The sequence below is a fragment of the Alligator sinensis genome, unplaced genomic scaffold, assembly GCF_000455745.1.
Source record: "Alligator sinensis unplaced genomic scaffold, ASM45574v1 scaffold225_1, whole genome shotgun sequence".
NCBI lineage: Eukaryota > Metazoa > Chordata > Crocodylia > Alligatoridae > Alligator > Alligator sinensis.
The window spans coordinates 1,896,599-1,914,657 of NW_005842180.1; the positions used below are offsets into that span (position 1 = coordinate 1,896,599).

Here is an 18,059-nt window from a genome sequence, read left to right on the forward strand (position 1 = left end):
AGCAGTTGGCAGTTACAGAGAGGATGGAGATGGGCTTTTCTCTGTGGCTGTAGGGGGCAGGACCAGGAGTAATGGCCTTCAGCTGCATCAAGGGAAATTTTAGACTGAAGATTAGGAAGAACTGCCTATGAGGGTGGGCAGGCATTGGAACAGCCTACCTAGGGAAGTTGTGCAATCTCCAGTCTTGGAAGTTTTCAAGAGCAGGTTAGACAGACTGTGGTTAAATTGTTTAGTTGGGGATGTTGCTGCCTTGAACAGGAGCCTGGACTAAATGACCTGATGTGGTCCCTTCCAGCCCTACTTTTCTATGATCCTATGATCATTTGAGACTCAGAATGGACACATTATCTTCTCACTTGATCAAGGAGGTTTGTTTGCACCTCCGGTCATGAAAGGTGTTTGTTTTCCCATTCATCAACCACACAGCCAGTTTCCCAGACTTATAATTGGCGTGGTGCACTGTGCCACCTTTGTTTTAAACTGTACCAAGAGCATTTATGAATGACCTGGCAGTGGCAGCAGTTACGTATGTTAATAGATACTTAGATGTTTCCAATACTTAGATGATTGGCTGATAAAAAGGGGCATCCTTTAATCAGGTGCAGCAGTTGGCCAAGACACTTATGCTTCTGTTCCACTCTCTTGGTCTTGTGGTAAATAAAACTCTTTGACATCAGTCCAAATTTTGAAGCAATTTTGAATTCCATGGCAGTGAAATCCTCTTTACCTCTAGAGAGGTTTTACACTAAGTCTAAGGTAATAAACTGGCTTCAGTTCAGTCCTCGGGTATCTTTGCATCATTGCCTTTCCTTCCTTCCTGGATCATGTGTTATTTTGTATGCATGTGACACCACTTTCAAGATTTCATTGCTGCTGTTTGTCAGCATGACTTGGCTTGGTTTCCATTTCTGGCAAGCACTGCCAAGATAATGTGTTGGTTTCAGTTCCTATAATGTACATCCTTCAATTAGCACAAGAACAAAGAGAGAGTGTGCATAAGTATTCCCATTTTTTTCCCCTTCTATAGTCAACCAGGAAAATTGACTGGTGCCTCAGTGTTAAGTTGGGGAGCCCATATGCCAAAGTGAATGACACTGGGTGCTTAGACTTTATGGAAGTCAGTAGTTCATTTTAGTGTACTGAGGCTAAGAGCAGTACTTGATGTATGCAAACTCTTCCTACTTTCTTCAGAACCAGTCCAGATGAATTATCAAACAACATGACTTCCGTGTAATTAACAAATACGGAGGAACTCAGTCCTCCTAGCTATGCAGTAATGTGACAAAACACCTGAAAATAATTTGTAAACTAGCAAGTGAACAAGAAGTTCCTGTACCACAAACTCGGGACACTCACTTAGTAGTCTTGGCAGGCTGCCTGTGGAGATCAGCAGTGGCAGCTTCACAAAATATTGGCATAGTTGATGGTTCATTGCTGTGGTCCTCTGTCCTTAGACTTGTTTGTAACCAGCACGTAATAGAACAAAATTTTATAACATTTCTAGGGACAGTCTTACTTTTCTTTGTGATCCACACATCAAATTAGGTGAAGTGTGCATTTCTGCTATAACACCAACAGTCCTAAGGAAAATCAGAAGGAACCCATTTGCCCACAACAGGTCTGGGTCTTGTGGTTTCTCAAAATATATATACTTCTCTCTTAAGATCAGTGTAATTCAGAGTAAATGACTGATGCTTCAATTCCAAACTTCCTTCCCTGCACTTGATGCTTGCAGACGTTAAAAAAACAAACAAACCCAAAACCGGCACTTTATACTTGGCATGCTCCCGTGCCAAGCCCAGCACATATCTGGAAGAGGCTGCATGATAGTTGGACCTGATTTGCCCGGTGTCGATATAGATCAGGCTCTTTAGTGGGGCTTTGTTGATGCTTTTATGTAATAGCTGATTGATTCAGCATTTGTCTACTTCAGGAAGGACTAGGCAAGGAAGGTACATGTCATGGTGTAATCAGCATCATAACATTTCCCACCATAAGTCACTGTTGGTCAGAGGAGACTGTGTACTGTCATTGAAATCTGCAGGCATTCTTTCTGTGGGCTTGACCCTTTAGGGAGCAGAACATTTTGTTCCTATTAATGGGAATTAAGGATTCTAGGTATCAAACAGGATCTGGTTTGTGAGCCCAGATCGTTTTGCTGTCCTGCTGATTTTTGTTACTTGATATGACGACCTTTATGACAGCAGGTGCAATAGAGTGAGCAATATTAGATGCAGACTGGTAGAAAAGAAATTTTACTAAATATAATGTGTGTCAGTCTCAGCTATGCAAATTGATTGTTTGCTCTTGTGCACTTTGATTTGCTTAATCTGTTTATGAGTGATCTCTTCTGGGATTCTGATCTCTCCTCGTTAGCCACTCATTTATATTCATGTAGTAAGCTTTCATCTAGGCTAAGGCTTTTACTCTGTTCTTGCACGTACATATTGCACATGGAAAAATATTACATGCAGCTTTCTACATCAGCACATAAACTGTGGGGGGGGGGGGGGAAACTTTAGTGCTTACATGTCTACCTGACTTGCAAATTTTAACTTTAAAAGAAAAAAAGTCACTGAAAATTAGCCCCACAGTGTAGTCAGCCTGCTATAGTTTTTCCTGCTTTCTATATCAGTAGCATAATTGGGAGGAGAGTGAGCAGGGAACCAACCCTCAATGGCAACTTGAGAGAGTGCCAGAATGGCACTTCCCAAGCAGGGCATTTTTGCCATACTAGGAGCAGCCCTGTGCCACCTGGCACAGAAGCTAGGCAGAAGCAGTCCCCCATGGCCCAACTGTAGAAGCCAGGTGCAGGGACATGGTGACAGCAGTACATGCCTTTGAGTCCCCAGGGCAGGTAAGGTTTGACTGCCTTGCTTCCCTCTCCGCTGCTTAGCACCAGACCCCTCTTTTTTTTCCACCAGGACACAGGAGTTTTGTCCAGAAGGCAGAACTTGGTCGTTCTGCCTGTCATTATCTTGAACTGCGTTTATTAAAGACATTTTACATTTGAGCCACTTGTTGTTACAGTATGCAGTTTCATAGAATCGTAGAAGGGTTGGAAGGGACCTCAGGAGGGCATCTAGTCCACCCCCCTGCTCAAAGCAAGACCTTCCCCAACTAGATCATCCCAGCCAAGACTTTTTCTAGCCAGGACTTAAAAACCTCCAAGAATGGAGATTCCACCACTTCCTCTGGGTAAGCTATTCCAGTGTTTTACTACTCTCCTAGTGAGACAGTTTTTCTTAATGTCTAACCTAAGCTTCCCTTACTGCAACTTGAGACTATTGCTCCTTGTTCTGTTATATATCGGTTGACCACATGGAAATCTGGGATATCATCTGGGACAGTGCCCTGCCTCCCCCTCCGAGGAACTGTCACAACTTGATGGGGGCAGGGCAGCATGCTGGGCAGGCAGTAGAGCCTGCCTGCTCAGCTGCAAGGCACTCTGCACTGCTCTGACTCCTGGCCATACTGCAACTCTGTTTCCTGTTAATTCTGAATAGCTGGCTGGGACCAGCCTCTGAATTCTGGGTCTGTCCTGGCCAAAACAGGACAGATGGTCACCCTAGTTATGTGCCATCAGTGAGAACTGTCCTTCAGACAGCTGAAGTCTGTAATTAAATACCACCCCCCTCATCTTACCTTGTCCAGACTAAATAAGCCCAGTTCCCTCAGCCTCTCCTCAGAAGTTATGTGCCCCAGCCCCCTAACCATTTTCATTGCTCTCTGCCTGTCTCTCCAATTTGTCCACATCCTTTCTATAGTGGGGGGCCCAAAACTGCAATATTCCAGATGTGGCCTCTCCAGTGTAGTTTGTTGGATTGTCAGGTTCTGTAAGAAAGGGTATGTCTAGGCAGAATGTAGATTAATATATTTAATAAGTATATAAACACAGTATCTTATGTGGAATATCTGCTGATCCTGAAACAATACCAGGGGCTGCTGTTAACTGCATCTCTTTATGGATTGGCAAAACTTTTATCTTAAAGTTTAACTTCCCAATTTTGAAGAATCTTTTTTTTTCCTTGCATCTTTTTAAAAAATGTCTACTTCCTATATTCCTCATGTACAAACTAAAACTTAAAACCTAGAATGAATTCTTATATATATTTTATACCTTTATCAAAAGTTACAACACTCCATTCGGAAGTTTTGGGGAGTTTTTGCTGTAATCCATTATTACAAGTTGAAGTCTTATTTCCTGGCAAACATAATCAGCTCAACAGTGTTTCTAACAGTATAATATTAGATTGTACTTAGAGTGCCATTAGTATGTTATTGCTGTATCTAAGATCAACAGTGTTATTAGCTGGGAAAGGGTTAGTGTCAAGGGAACATGTTTAGGTTTCCATGAGACTAGCAAGGTCTCAAATACCAAACTTAATAGCACTGCTGACATCACAGATGTCAGCAACCTAATCAGGACCTAGCCAGAAGCTGGATTTTTTTTTTAAAATTCATTAGCATTATAGTTTAAAAATAAAACAAACAAAACCCAACCAACCAACCAAAAAATCATAACCTTTATTCTGTGCTAACAAGTCTATGACAAAACTCCCATCGAATTTGGTAAAAGGAGAATGTGGCCCAAACCTCTTGGTGGAAAAATATGGATATGAGATAAGTAATAGTAAAGGCTGGATACAGTTTTCCAAGTTAATTATACAGCGAGCTTTTTTGCAGCAGAAACTTTCTTATGATAGTACTGAGCTCAGCATGATGGGATCATGATCTCCAAGTGAGAGTCCAATATAATGCTGTAACACAAGTAAACAGTGGCTGTGTCTACATGAGACTGTGCAGTCATTTAGTACTAGTATAAACAAGAACTAAATGACTGCACAGTAGCCGGAGTTACTGTGCTAACCTAAGTTACTGTGCAGTAGCACCGATGAGCGTTTTGTTTTTTTTTTGTGATGCCCACTACGCAGTAGCCTGAGGCAGTAGCATCAAGTTACAGTTTCTACTGTGCAGTAGCATCACACGGCAGTCTCTGGCTACTACTCAGTCAGCATGTTATGTAGACATGGCCCTTCATAAGAAGAAAATAAAGGGGCAGGGAGGAAAGGAGAGCCAAACCACACATTTCTCGGTGCCAGTGCTATTTGGAAATATTACAGCAATAATTAGCATGTTTCTCTTTCTCATAAATATGGTGGTGTTTGAGCAATTGAGCCTTTTTACCCAGACAGAGGAAAGAGAACCATACTTCCCTTAATTTATCTTTAGAGCAGAGGGGGAGAATCCTACCTGTGACATGAGAAAAAGGATAAAGTGTAATTTATTAGGCTTCTGAATCCTGTGGCATAGGGGACAGGAGGTAAATGGGTCAACCCCTAACATCTGGAATTAAGGTTAGAGACAAGGTGATTCTTGCAAGTGCATATTATCCATCCACAGAGGATAAAAGACATGGGAAAGATCCTGGGCTGTGCACACGGTTAGGGTCTTATCCAATTTGAAACTAACAAAGGCTTCACTGGCCTCATGAGCTTTGGAATAGATTATGGCTCCCAGATCCAGGCTTGTGTGAATTTCAAGTGGTGAGAGCTTCATACACCTGTAGTAAGAGGCATTTCTCAATGTTAGTAAATTGCAGAGTGCATCTAAGAACATTCTGTAATTGCTGCCACTAAAGAGATGTGAGCAAGGGAATGAAAGGAGTGCTGCTAATGCAGTATACAGAGGCAGAGTATGAACCCATAGGGACAATCGGGAAAGATGGAAAAAAAAGTTACAGCTAGCAAGCAGGAGATGTTAAAGACAAGAAGAATGGGATCCTACAAATATGTCAGATGGAAATAAAAGATGAAGGAAGATGCCAGCTGGCTGCTTAATATGGAAGGTAAGCTTTCAATAGAATATGTGACAGAACTGGAGCTACTCAATGTCTCATTTGCTTCAAGCTTCATAAAAAATGAATGAGATCAGATCACATAATTAATATAAGCAAAGAAGGGAACAGTTAATGATAAGTAAAGAACATTTCGGAGAAGTTTTCAATAAATTTAAATGGATTTGAATCAGCAAGGCCTGAAAGTATCTTGGAGTAGCTGGCAATACTCAGGTAAATGGTATGAAGGAATTGTCTCAAGGAATATTGTCAACAGTGAGACATCTAGGTCATTTATACATGTGTTTCAGGAGTTGGGGGGAGGGCATTTTAATTGGAGCATCTCTCTGTGAGCCGCTCTAATTAAAGTGCCCAGAGCATCTTGTGTATTCGTGTCCCCACATCAACATCCCATCGTGTATGAGCGTCCTCACGCTTAAAAATGGGGGCAGGAGCACTTTAACTAAAGCTTATCAAATGAACTTTAGTTAAAGCATCCCCACCACCATTTTTAAGCATGGGGACACTGATGCATGAGACACTAGAGTCTGCTGGAGCGCTTAATCAAGTCTGCTCTGACATGCTGTAATTAGAACACATCGGGTGACTTTCCATTGCATACTGTGTTGGTATCTGCAGTAAGTGCAAAATAATGCAGGAGGTAGAATAAGAGTACACACAGATTACATAACATTTGAGTTGCTGGTCGGTCAGTTTTAGGGAACACATTTGAGCAGCCGCTTTCAGCATTCACATAATACTATTTAATTCTTTTAATCTATAGCACATAATAGTAACATTTAAAAAATACAGTTATTTCACTTCCACATTAAATTGTGTTGCTACAGAATTTTTTTTAGAGAAAAGTGATTTCTTATGTTTTCTTGAAGCAAAAAATAGATACTACCATGAAAAATGTTGCTTAAAATCAAAATGTTAGAGCTACAGAATCATTATTCATGGAAAAGTGAAATTTCAGAGCCATCTTCACCTCCAAATGTGCTTTTTTCTTGGCATTGTTGATCAAACTTCTTTTCAGAAAGCCATTAGACACCTATTTACTAACAACTTCTGAAACTGTCCCCTGCTTATTCAACCTCCTACATAAAAGAAAATTATCTTCTACTGCAGTACATCTTTTTTTCCCCAAATACTTTTTAAAAAAGTGTGATACATGTAAGTCATTTAACGGTGGAGAAGCTTGTCAGCGCTCACTAAAGAATAGTGACATTACTTATTCTTCTTGTCTTCATATGCCAGCACTGGATAGAAGTCTCTTCTATAAGCCAGGTACCAAACTGGGGTGTATGTGCTTTTTAATGATGGAATCAGGCTCCCAAGAAGATTGCTTAGGTTGTTTTTCCTGCTCTCATGGCTACTTTCCATTGCATACTGTGTTGGTATCTGCATACTTATAAACAATCAGGTTGCTGCAGTTGAAGAGAGCTGTTGGTCTTCAGTTATCATACATTCTGTAGTGAAATTTATGATACTTGTGGAATTTTGAGAGAAATTTACAGCACAGGTCAAGGGCTTGGTCAAAAACTTTGTGCGCTAAGCCAGTTTGCTTAGGTTACAAAGAGATGTCTTTTTTGTGCCACCATAAACATTTTTATGGTGCCTTAAAATGAGAGCAAACAGATGTCTGTTTAGTTTTGTCACAGATACTCATCTTTGTGTCCATGACAAAAGGTAGTACAAATGTGTGCCACTACCTTGTGGCAGAATCTTTTTAAAGGCAGGACAGCTCAGAAAGGCTGAAGCTGCCTGTACTCTCCAGGTACCCCAGGCAGGCACTTCCAGGGCTTCAGGAGCCTGAACCTGCACACCTCAAGAATTCCCCTATAGGAACGCTTCGTGGCACAACTTTTTAATTATTTGGCAATGTCCATTTATAGGCTCAGAGCAGTAGACTGGGACATTTCATTTTATCCAGAAAAAAAGATTAAAACCAAAATTCAGCAAGTTTTCAAGGGCCGCACCATAGTAACTTCTTTTTTTCTTTAGTTACTCTATTGATATGGTGGGCATTAGTTTTGCCAATAATATGAAATATCTGAATGATTTTTTGTTCAACGTGTATTAGTCAACAAATGCATGGACAATGTAGTGAGCTGACTGACTAATCATGCAGGAGATAATGTGATTCAAGGGCCGGAAGAGGAGTCAAGAGATTTGAGGGTTGTTTCTAGATTTCCCAAACATCTCCTATAACCTTGAACAACTCCCTTAAGCTCTATGGCTAGGGACAGACATGACACACAAACTGGTTTAAGTGATCAAAAACCTGTTTAAACCTGTAACAGAACAGATGTTCAGTGCACATAAACCAGTTTGAAAAAATGCTGAAAACGTTTTGTGATAAACCTGGTTGAAAATAGTATCAGACTTAACTGATTTGGGTCAAACTGGTTTATGCAATTTATGTCCCAGACTCCTTGCTGAATAAAGATAAACCAGACACCCCCAGCATCCCAGTATGCTCTCTGGACTGGACTCTCTGCTCCACAGCAGGGCTGGACCCCCTCCTCTTCTCCCTGGCCAGAACTCTGGCAAAGACTTGCAGGCACAGCGCGTTTGCCTGGCTTCCCCCTGCTAAGCAGGGATTATTCCCCACTCCCATCTGCCTTACACAGACACCTCAGCATGAGCTACAGGGTTGAATTATGATGGGACCTAAGCTAGGGGTTCCCAACCTTTCTATGCTGCGGCCCAGCAAACTGCAGACCGGAAATGCCCATGGTCTGGCAAACTGTGGACTGCCACGTGGAGCCCCATGACTGGAATTCCCAGCCAGAACACAAGTAAAGATATTTTCACCCCCTGGGGCAGGAGGCAGGCCCAAACCTCAACCACAACTGTGGCGGGTCCTGCGGGAGGAGTTGCGGCCTCTCTACTTGGGGCTGCGGTTTGCCAGTCTGTGGTCACTTCTGGTCTGGCAGTTGACCCTTTGTGGCCTGGGGGTTGGTTTAGAGGCCCCTCATAATGTGAGGCCCTAAACGGAAGCTTACTTAGCTTATGCCTAAATCCGGCACTGATTAGCCAGCAGACCACATGCTGGCTACAGTCCATGCTGTGAGAGACTACAGACAGACAGGGTTTTTGAAGCTAATCAACAGGTGGCTTTAATGTCCTTTCTTGGAAGACCTGTTCTAAGAAGAGCTCCATTAATTAATGGAGAGAGGCTTTGTTTTCTTAATGGGTTGATAAGCACTGATTTAGGGGTGATAAACATTCCCTGCTGGGCTGCTTAGGAGACGGGAGGAATAGTCAGAGCATCCTGCCGGGGCCTGGCCATGCCCTCCTCATCTCAGCCCTGTAGAAGTGAGGGGAGGGCTGCTCTGGCACCCCCCCCCCCCCCCCCCCCACTCCCCCCACCCGCGCCCCCGACTTCTAGCCTGAGCCACTGCATTTCTGGGATGTCTGTTCAGTTACAAAACTGATTCATTTTATGCACACTTATTTACTACTCGGTTGCAACATGACTCATTTTAATCACAGAAAATGCAGATTTGGGGTTTTTTAATCATAGAATTTTCAAGGGGGAGGGTTGTTTTAAATAAGAGAATTTGCGATTTTTAAACACAGAAAACCAGGATCCCTGGTGATGATACACTGCACCATCTGCACCCCCTCTTTCAAAATTCTAGGTCCACCCATGATGACATGTAACAAAGCATTGGTCTGCCTTCTGTCTGCTCTACACCAAAAGAAAAGTCCCTCTGCCCTAAATTAAGCCATTTCCTAGGAAAAAACTGTAGACTCTGTGAAGTCTGTTCTATGAGGTTGAGTATTAGTCAAAAACCCTCAGATAGGCAGATCAGAGAAAATCACTCTATTTGGTATGAAAATTGAGAGGCTTTCCTTTTTTATTCAGCATATCTGGTTGAGTAATACTTCTGGCTTTAAACTTGACATTGCACCTGAGCAGTAAATAAATGTTCATAATATTCTTATTACTATCAATATATTTAGGTAGTATAGATGTGTTTATGTAGGTTGATATCAAGACTGAAAGCACATTTCTGCTGTTACAACATTTATTTATTCCTACAGAACTGACTAAAAAACTATTTCTGTTTACAGTCCTATAAGTCGAGTTGCAGCAAGGGAAGTCAGTAGGTCTAGGGACAGAAGTTACACACACATTGGTGTAAGTGATCAGAAACCAGTTCAAATCAGTAACACAACAGAAATTCAGTGCACATAAACTGCTTTCAAAATGGCCAAAACCGGTTTAAGATCAACCTGGATGGACATAGTACCAGACAACTAATTTAGATTAAATCAGTTTATTGAACTTCTATCCCAGATTCCCTCCAGATACAATTTAATTCACAGTCCCCGAGCATCCCAGGATGCTTTGTACCTCCCACACAAACCGTACCTCGCAAGGTGGATGTGCTAGCCTTGGCCCAAGCTGTCTGCTCCAGCCTAGTAAGGAGATGTGCTTGAGCACCATTCTTTCCCGGCTTCTGGCGTGGGCCTCTGAAGGCATGTGGCCGCATTTCCAGAACCAAAAGTGAAAGTCTACTCAGTTGCTTATCGATTCAGTCTGTGCAACTTAGACTAAACTGTGAAGACTGAATAAATTCAGTCTTGGAATTTTTGACTGTCTGTACTTAGCCTAGGAGGGTAGTAAAGCATTGGAACAGGTTACCCAGAGATGTTGTGGAATTTCCATCCTTGGAGGTTTTTAAGACCCAGGTAGACAGAGCCTTGGCTGGGATATTCTAATTGGGGACGGTCCTGCTTTGAGCGCAGGGGATTGGACTAGACAACCTTCTGAGATCCCTTACAACCCTGATTTTTCTATGCTTCTAAGTCCAATAAATGTTTGTCTGCTGAGTACTGAACATTATCTGTGGAGAAAGAGACAATTTTTCCTTGGTAAGAATAAACTAATACATTCCCTCATCTCCTGAAGCTGAAAGTCCAGAGTAGACTAAGAAATGCATATTTATTTAATTACTGATATCAGTGGAAGGCTAGGAAAAATTTGGTAACTTGCGACAATTAAACCCCCTATTTTGATCTAGTGACATTTAATTATCACCTGCTGTCTTCTACTTATAAATTCCAGGATGTACTAGATGACTGTGGAGCTGAGCAGTACAGTGAAAAGTAGAATTCCAAGTAAGCACTACTGACCAATGCAAAAAGGCTCAATTTGATCTCTCAGCCCAAAACTGGGCTAAATTTTCCTGTGGGCATAACTCGCGCAATTGTACACTTTGAGAAGACTGCACATTGTCATTTATATATGACTACAGAACCACAAGTTCAACTTGCTGTTTCTTGCTGAACAGCTAGATTTCAGTCATCCTTGGACAGTTGGCATGAAATATATTCCTACCCTGAGTGTAGAGGTGACTAAGGGTAAAAACTTGGGGGGGAAAAAGAAAGTAATTGTAAAGAGTGTTACAGTAACATGCTAAAGAGTGTCACATATAAAAATTAAATCGAAAAATATTTATCTGACAAATGCTTTTCCTTTGTTTCCCATATCACAAAATGTAATACTTTTTACTTCCTCGCATTCTGTGAAATTACATGTACTAATTGTCACCTACACATCAGCAACAGACTGTTGATGAAACCTGGCACAACTTTCAGATGGATCTCAAGTAAACATTGTTCAAGTTTGGTAGTATCTTATAAATATTCAGCAAAACCTGTCTAGTTTCAAACAGTGTGAAAGCATAAAGATAAATAAAAACTTTCCCTTATGAAAAAACGTATACATGCAGTAATAGTTTAGAATAATGAAATGGACTAGTAATCTAGCTTGACACACGGTCCTGATTCAAAGTCCATGGGAACCTTTCCATTGGCTTCCTTGGGCTTTTGGATTAAGCCCAACGTTGTTGAAAATGTGTATCAGTTATATAAATTGCTCAGTTTAATTTTATATAAACTGATATATGATATACTTCTCTAAAACCATAGTATATAGGAAGGTCTGGTACTCTATAACATCTCTTAAATAACGTTTTTGTTTTAGCAGTATTTATTTTAGCAATTAATTTTGAAGGTCATAAAATTGAATGTCCTGTCACCCTCTCCACTGCCTTTCAGTTGCAAATTGTATCACTAGTAAAACTATTTGTATTTTGAAAAGCTGTGGCTGTTGAGATTAAATTTTACAATGGTAAACTTGTACTTTATTGCTTCTTTGTGGAATAGAATACATGGATTGGTGCTGTTATTGTGGAGAAACAAGGAACTAAGAAAAAATAATTTGCATAATGAGTGATGACATGTGAAATTAGTTCCATAACAGAAAACACCCCAGAGACTGTTGAGTTTGTCACAGACTCTTCTCAAACAATGCATCATTAGCTCTGCTGCATTATTTCCCCCCTCTACAGCTGAAAGGACAGAGTAAACTTTCCCTAGTTTTGCTGTAGCATGTCAGAAAAAATTGCCAGTGAATTTGATTTGAAATAACTTATGATTATTATTTTTTTCTGGTCTTGAGATTTTTCACTCAGCAAAATTGCTTCACATTCTTTCAACATGAATTGATTCTGCTTCATGATCTTAATTTTGAAGAAAATAATCTTTTTGAAAGGTATTAATATATAAAATAATAGCATTGTCTGAAAGCATGTAATACAGGATAAAGGAAAATGAGAAATGAGTGTATTACTTGCCATTGAATATACTGAATGATTCATTATGGAATCCTTTGAGGTATTTTTGATTGTGAAGGATGATATTCCTAAAGTGATACAGGCTAGGCTCTTAGACTGTTATAGACTCTGCAGAATTGAAGCATATTTTGCAAATAGCATTTAGTATAGATCAGTATGTAAAGCAAAATGTCAAACATCAGAATGCTTACTACAGTCTTGCAGAAGAAAATGCACACAAAGTTAGGAAATGCAAGGTTGCTTTTCCCATTTAATTTATTCCTGTTTTCATTAGAGGTTCACCAATACATCAGTCCAATATTGGATCAGTACTGATATAAAGAACACTGACTGTATCGGATATTGGCCCAATGCGACCAATAATTTGGCCAGTTTCAAATACCCATGCTGTGCACAGCTGCAGCGCAGCACTCAAGCAGCAAGGAGCACAGCCGGCAGCATGGAGAGCTGTCTCCAGCTGGTAAATCCAGTGTGGTGGAAGAGGCATGGGGGGAGCAGATCAACACCCCCCATGGTGAGGGAGGGGGCAGGAGCAGGTGCTGCCTAGGCGGGGTGGTGAGCGGCAGAGCTGCAGGTCATGGGGAGGGGGGAGGTAGCTTCTGCTGCGTAGGTGGAGGCAGGGCATTGAGCCTGGGCTGCAGCTAGTGGCAGTGGTACTGGGAACAGAATGGCAGTGAAACTTGGGGTGGATGCAGCATCTTCTCAGCGCCATTGGTGCCCACTCTGAGCCCAGCCCTTGCCAAGTAGAGCCCCACACAGCCCTAGCTGCAACCTGCCCCACGCCACCCAGCGCAGATTCAGGGGGCACACTCCGTCCCAGGGTGCAAGCAGCAGCAGGAGCTGCCTGCAGCCCTGCATGCCCCTTCCCTCTCATTCCACTACACCGAACTTACCAGCTGGAGGGAACTGTATAGGAAATCGAATAGTTATCATCCGATATGCCTCCTTAAATATTGGCTATTGGTATCGGCCCCAAGAATCTCTATTGGTTTACCCCTAGTTTTGATGGGATCATAGAAAATTAGGGTTGGAAGGGATCTCAGGAGGTCATCTAGTCCAACCCCCTGCTCACAGCAGGACCATCCCCAACTAGATAATTCTGGGGCTTTGTTGAGCTGGACCTTAAAACCCTCCAAGAATGGAGATACCACCGCCTCTGCAGGTAACCTGTTCTAGTGCTTCACCACCCTCCTAGTGAGAGAGTTTTTCCTAATACTCAACCTAAACATGAATGACTGGGGAGACGTCATGTGTAGGACTTTGCACCTGTCCTTGTTGAACCTGATGAGATTCCTTTTGGCCCAATCTTCCAATTTGTCTAGGTCACTCTGAATCCTAACTCTGCCCTCCAGAATATCTACTGCACCCCCCAGTTTAGCGTCATCTGCAAACTTGCTGAAAGTGCAATCCATCCCATTTTCCCAATCATTAATGAAGAGATTGAACAAAACTGGCCCCAGGACTGACCCCTGGGGCACTCGTCTTGATACTAGCTGCCAACTAGACATTGAGCCATTGATTACTACCCATTTAGCCTGACTATCCACCTTACATTCCATTCATCCAACCCATACATCCTCAACTTGCTTGCAAGAATGATGTGGGAGGCTGTATCAAGAGCCTTGCTAAAGTTAAGGTATATCACATCCGCTGCTTTCCCTGCATCCATAGAGCCAGTCACCTTATCATAGAAGGCAATCAGGCTGGTCAGGCATGACTTGCCCATGGTGAATCCATGCGGACTGTTCTTAATCACTTTCTTCTCCACGTGCTTACAAATGGATTCTTTGAGGACCTGATCCATGATTTTTCCAGGGAGTGAGGTAAGACTGCTTAGTCTGTAATTCCCTGGATCCTCCTTTCCTGAACTTGATCATGTCTTCAAGGGACAGAAGTTGTATATAAACCAGTTGAAGTTATCAGAAACTGCTTTAAATATGTAACAGAATATAAGCGTAGTGTACATAAACCAGTTTCAAAATGGCTGAAACTGGTTTACGATAATTTCATAGATATCATAGACATTAGGGCTGGAAGGGATTTTGGAAGATCAAGTCCAGCCCCCTGTCCCAGGGGCAGGAAGTCAGCTGGGGTCATAGGATCCCAGCAAGAAAAACGTTCAGGTTTCTCTTGAAGGCGTTCAAAGTAGATGCTTGAACCACCTCTAGCGGCAGGCTATTCCAGACCTTTGGGGGCTCGGACAGTAAAGTTCTTCCTTATGTCCAGCCTGAAACGGTCTTGCAGGAGTTTATAACCGTTCAACCTTGTCATCCCTTGGGTTGCTCTGGTGAACAAACGTTCCCCCAGATCCTGGTGAACACCTCTTATGAACTTATAGGTGGCCACCAGATCGCCCCTGAGCCTGCGCTTTTCCAGACTGAACAGTCCCATAGCTCTCAGCCTCTCATCATAAGGTCTGTTTTCCTGACCTCTGATCATGCATGTGACTCTCCTCTGCACTCTCTCAAGCTTCTCCACATCCTTTTTGAATTGTGGAGACCAAAACTGGACGCAGTACTCCAGCTGCGGCCTCACCAAGGCCGAGTACAACGGGAGAATGATGTCCCGGGATTTGCTTGAGAAGCATCTGTGGATGCAAGCCAGGGTTTTGCTCACTTTACTAGCTGCGGCATCGCATTGAAGGCTCATGTTCATCTTGTGGTCAGTCCCGACCCCCAAGTCCCTCTCATCCGTAGTGCTAGTCAGCATAGCATTACTGAACCTATAGACGTGCTGCAGGTTTTTCCTCCCAAGGTGGAGAACCTTGCATTTTTCGGTATTAAACACCATCAGGTTCTCATCTGCCCATTTCCTGAGCCTGTCAAGGTCAGCCTGGATTACCCACCTGTCCTCAGGTGTGGATGCTATACCCCAAAGTTTGGTATTGTGATGGCGGCGCGCTGCTGTCATGGGCACAAGGAGAGGCTGCGGGGCAGACAAAACCCCGGAACAGAACCCCGGAGGGGGTAACTTACCTCCGGGAGACCTGGCAGCGCCGGAGCCGAGACCACGGTGGCAGTTGCAGCCGCAGCTGGAGCTGCGTGAGCCGGCATTACGCCGGCTATTTAAGCAGCTGTACCCAGTAAGGGAAACATCTGGGCCAATCGCGGTGGCCCATATGGCCACTGTGGGAAAGTTTAAAATCCCCAGCAGCACGCGAGGGGAGGGGGAGCCAGAGAGAGAGTGAGAGCGAGCAGACAGCACGTCTGGCATGCTGAGGCTCCTGCTAGGGAAAGGCACCAGCTTGGCTGTGCCACACCAGCACAAGAGGCAGGAGAAGCCTCTAAACTGTGAGCTGAGGAAAGCAAGGGGAAACTTCCTAACTTGCAACAGATAGCGAGCAGGGAGAGGCCAGTACTCCCCTTGAGAGGAGGAAAGCAAGGGGAATGACAGGGCACTCTGCATTTGCCAGCACTGCCCCTAGGAGAGAGCGAGCTGGGGACAAGTGCAGAATCCCCTGGAATCCACTGGGTAAGGGAAGGCAGCTCTGGGAGCAGCCCTACCCAAGGGGAATATTATTTCTAGGGAAGTTAGGAAGGAAGGACGCTAAGCGAGATCAGAAGAGTCAGAGAGATGAGGACAGGCTGGCAGAGCTGTACAGCTAAGTCCGAGTCACTGCATTGGTGAAGCCGAAGGTGGGAAAGCCTGCAGAGGACCGAAGGTCACCATCCCACCAGCACATGATCGGTTGGCGAGTGGACGGGGTGTAGGGATGGCGGAGCCCCGCGGAACATCGTAGGCAACAGCTGTGAGTACACCCGTGTCGGGGAACCCATCTAATAAGAACTCCACTGGAACTCTCTCACAATAATATACCAGCAAAGTCGTGGCAGGCGGGATGAGGGGCGGGGCTACCTAACCGACAGGTGACACTAGGCATAAAACCTCCGACATCACATTCCTTTTCTACAAGGAATTACTAAATGACGATGCAGTAATAATGGTGCCATAGTGGCACATGTAGACACCCTATTACTACCAGATATAATCTTTCAGTGTGTTGACTATACCATGAAAGCTCTGGCATGCAGTTATTGGGATGGCCTTTTTCTTAAGCTTTGAGTCCTTGAGCTGAATTTTCAGACCTAGTCACAATTGTTTGGAAGGGTTTTGCCAATTTCAGGATTGAAGCCAAGTCACTTGCATGTGGTTTAGCTTTTGGATGATCATTTCTTCTCTCTTTCTCCTTAACTCTCCTCCACAGTAAACTCTGGCTGCTAATGTTTTCAGTGGTCTGCATAAATCACATCCAAGGCTTTGCCTAATTTGGGCTAGATTTTGAGAGCCCATGCCTAGCATGCAGGCTTTGATAATCTTTTCTAAGACCTTCCCCAGGATAGAGGTTAGGCTGATGGGCCTGTATTTTGCTGAATCCACTTTCCTCCCTTTCTTGAAGATAGGCACCACATTGGCCTTCTTCCAATCATTGGGCACTTCACTTTCAGGAGCTCTGAAAAATCCATAAGGACTTTTTTATTGTTCTTGATACTTGTAGCCAGTTGGAGTTCCATCGCAGCCTTAGCTTCCCTGGTGTGCTCCCTGCAGGTCCAGACCAGTCCAGTAGATTCCTCCTTAGAGGTAGATCCTGTCCTCCATCCTTTGTAGGTCTGTCTTTTTAGATTCAGAAGGACTGCTAGTTCCTTGTTGAGCCAAGGGGGTTGCTGTGCCCTCTTGCTGCCTTTCCTCCGAGAAGGAATAGCCTTAGCTTGTGCATCTAGGATCCCTCCCTTAAGGAGCAGGCACTCTTCCTGGACTCCCCTCCCCTTGGGGTCGTGGTCCCTTAAAGCCTCACCGACAAATCTCCTGAGCTTGTCAAAGTCAGCCCTCCTGAAGTCAAGGACCTCCTGAAGTCAAGGACCTCATAAACATGGTTGAATATAGTTTCAGACTTAACTGGTTTGGCTCAAACTGGTTGATGCAACTTCTGTCCCAGAACCCTTCCTGATTTAAGTTAAAACAGAGTTCTCCAGCATCCCAGCATGCTCTGCAGCCCCGGGATGAGCTGTCCTCTCTGCTCCAGAGAGCAGGGGTGGCCCCACCTCTCTGCTCTGTAGCCTGAGCAGGGATGGGGACATAGCCAGATGTGTCCAGGCATGGCTCTGTTAAGGCTAAGTGGACAAGGAAGAGGTTAATTCTTCTCTTCTCCCTCCCCCCTCCCCCCCAGCTGTGGTCTGCCTCTCTGCAGGTGAGCAGCAGAGGTGGTGGCCAGGGCTAGGAGACCCCAACTGTGTTCCCTTGGGGCAAAAGGGACGGAGGGAGGAATTAACACCTTTCCTCCCTCCCTGCCTCCTGACACCTTAACAGGGCCATGTCAGGACCACATCTGGCCATGCCCCCACCCCTGCTGCTGGAGCAGCAAGGGGAGAAGGAGCAGCAACAGCCTAGGTCAGGATGCCCCAGGGAATCCAAGCATGCAGGGGGTTTATTTCCCTCCCTCCCTTCCCTGTCCCACCAGCAGGGACTGCAGCCATCCCAGCATGGCCCTGTTAAGGCACCTGATGGTGTGGGCAGGGAGGGGGTTAATTTCTCCCCTCCCACTGGAGGACCACAGCCAGGGTGGAACAGCT

At 44.0% G+C, this 18,059-nt stretch overlaps 1 protein-coding gene across 6 annotated transcripts in view; it reads left to right on the forward strand.

Annotated features, from left to right (window-relative positions):
• The window catches only part of KCNN2 (potassium calcium-activated channel subfamily N member 2), an 89,826-nt gene that overhangs the window by 15,007 nt on the left and 56,760 nt on the right, over positions 1-18,059 (forward strand). The window contains exon 1 of one of the 6 annotated variants that reach the window (XM_025207069.1): positions 5,259-5,848. The exons of the other annotated variants lie outside the window; for them this stretch is intronic. The gene's annotated coding sequence lies outside the window, so the exon portion shown is untranslated. Of the gene's footprint in view, positions 1-5,258; positions 5,849-18,059 lie in introns of those variants that run through there. 6 annotated transcript variants of the gene reach the window in all.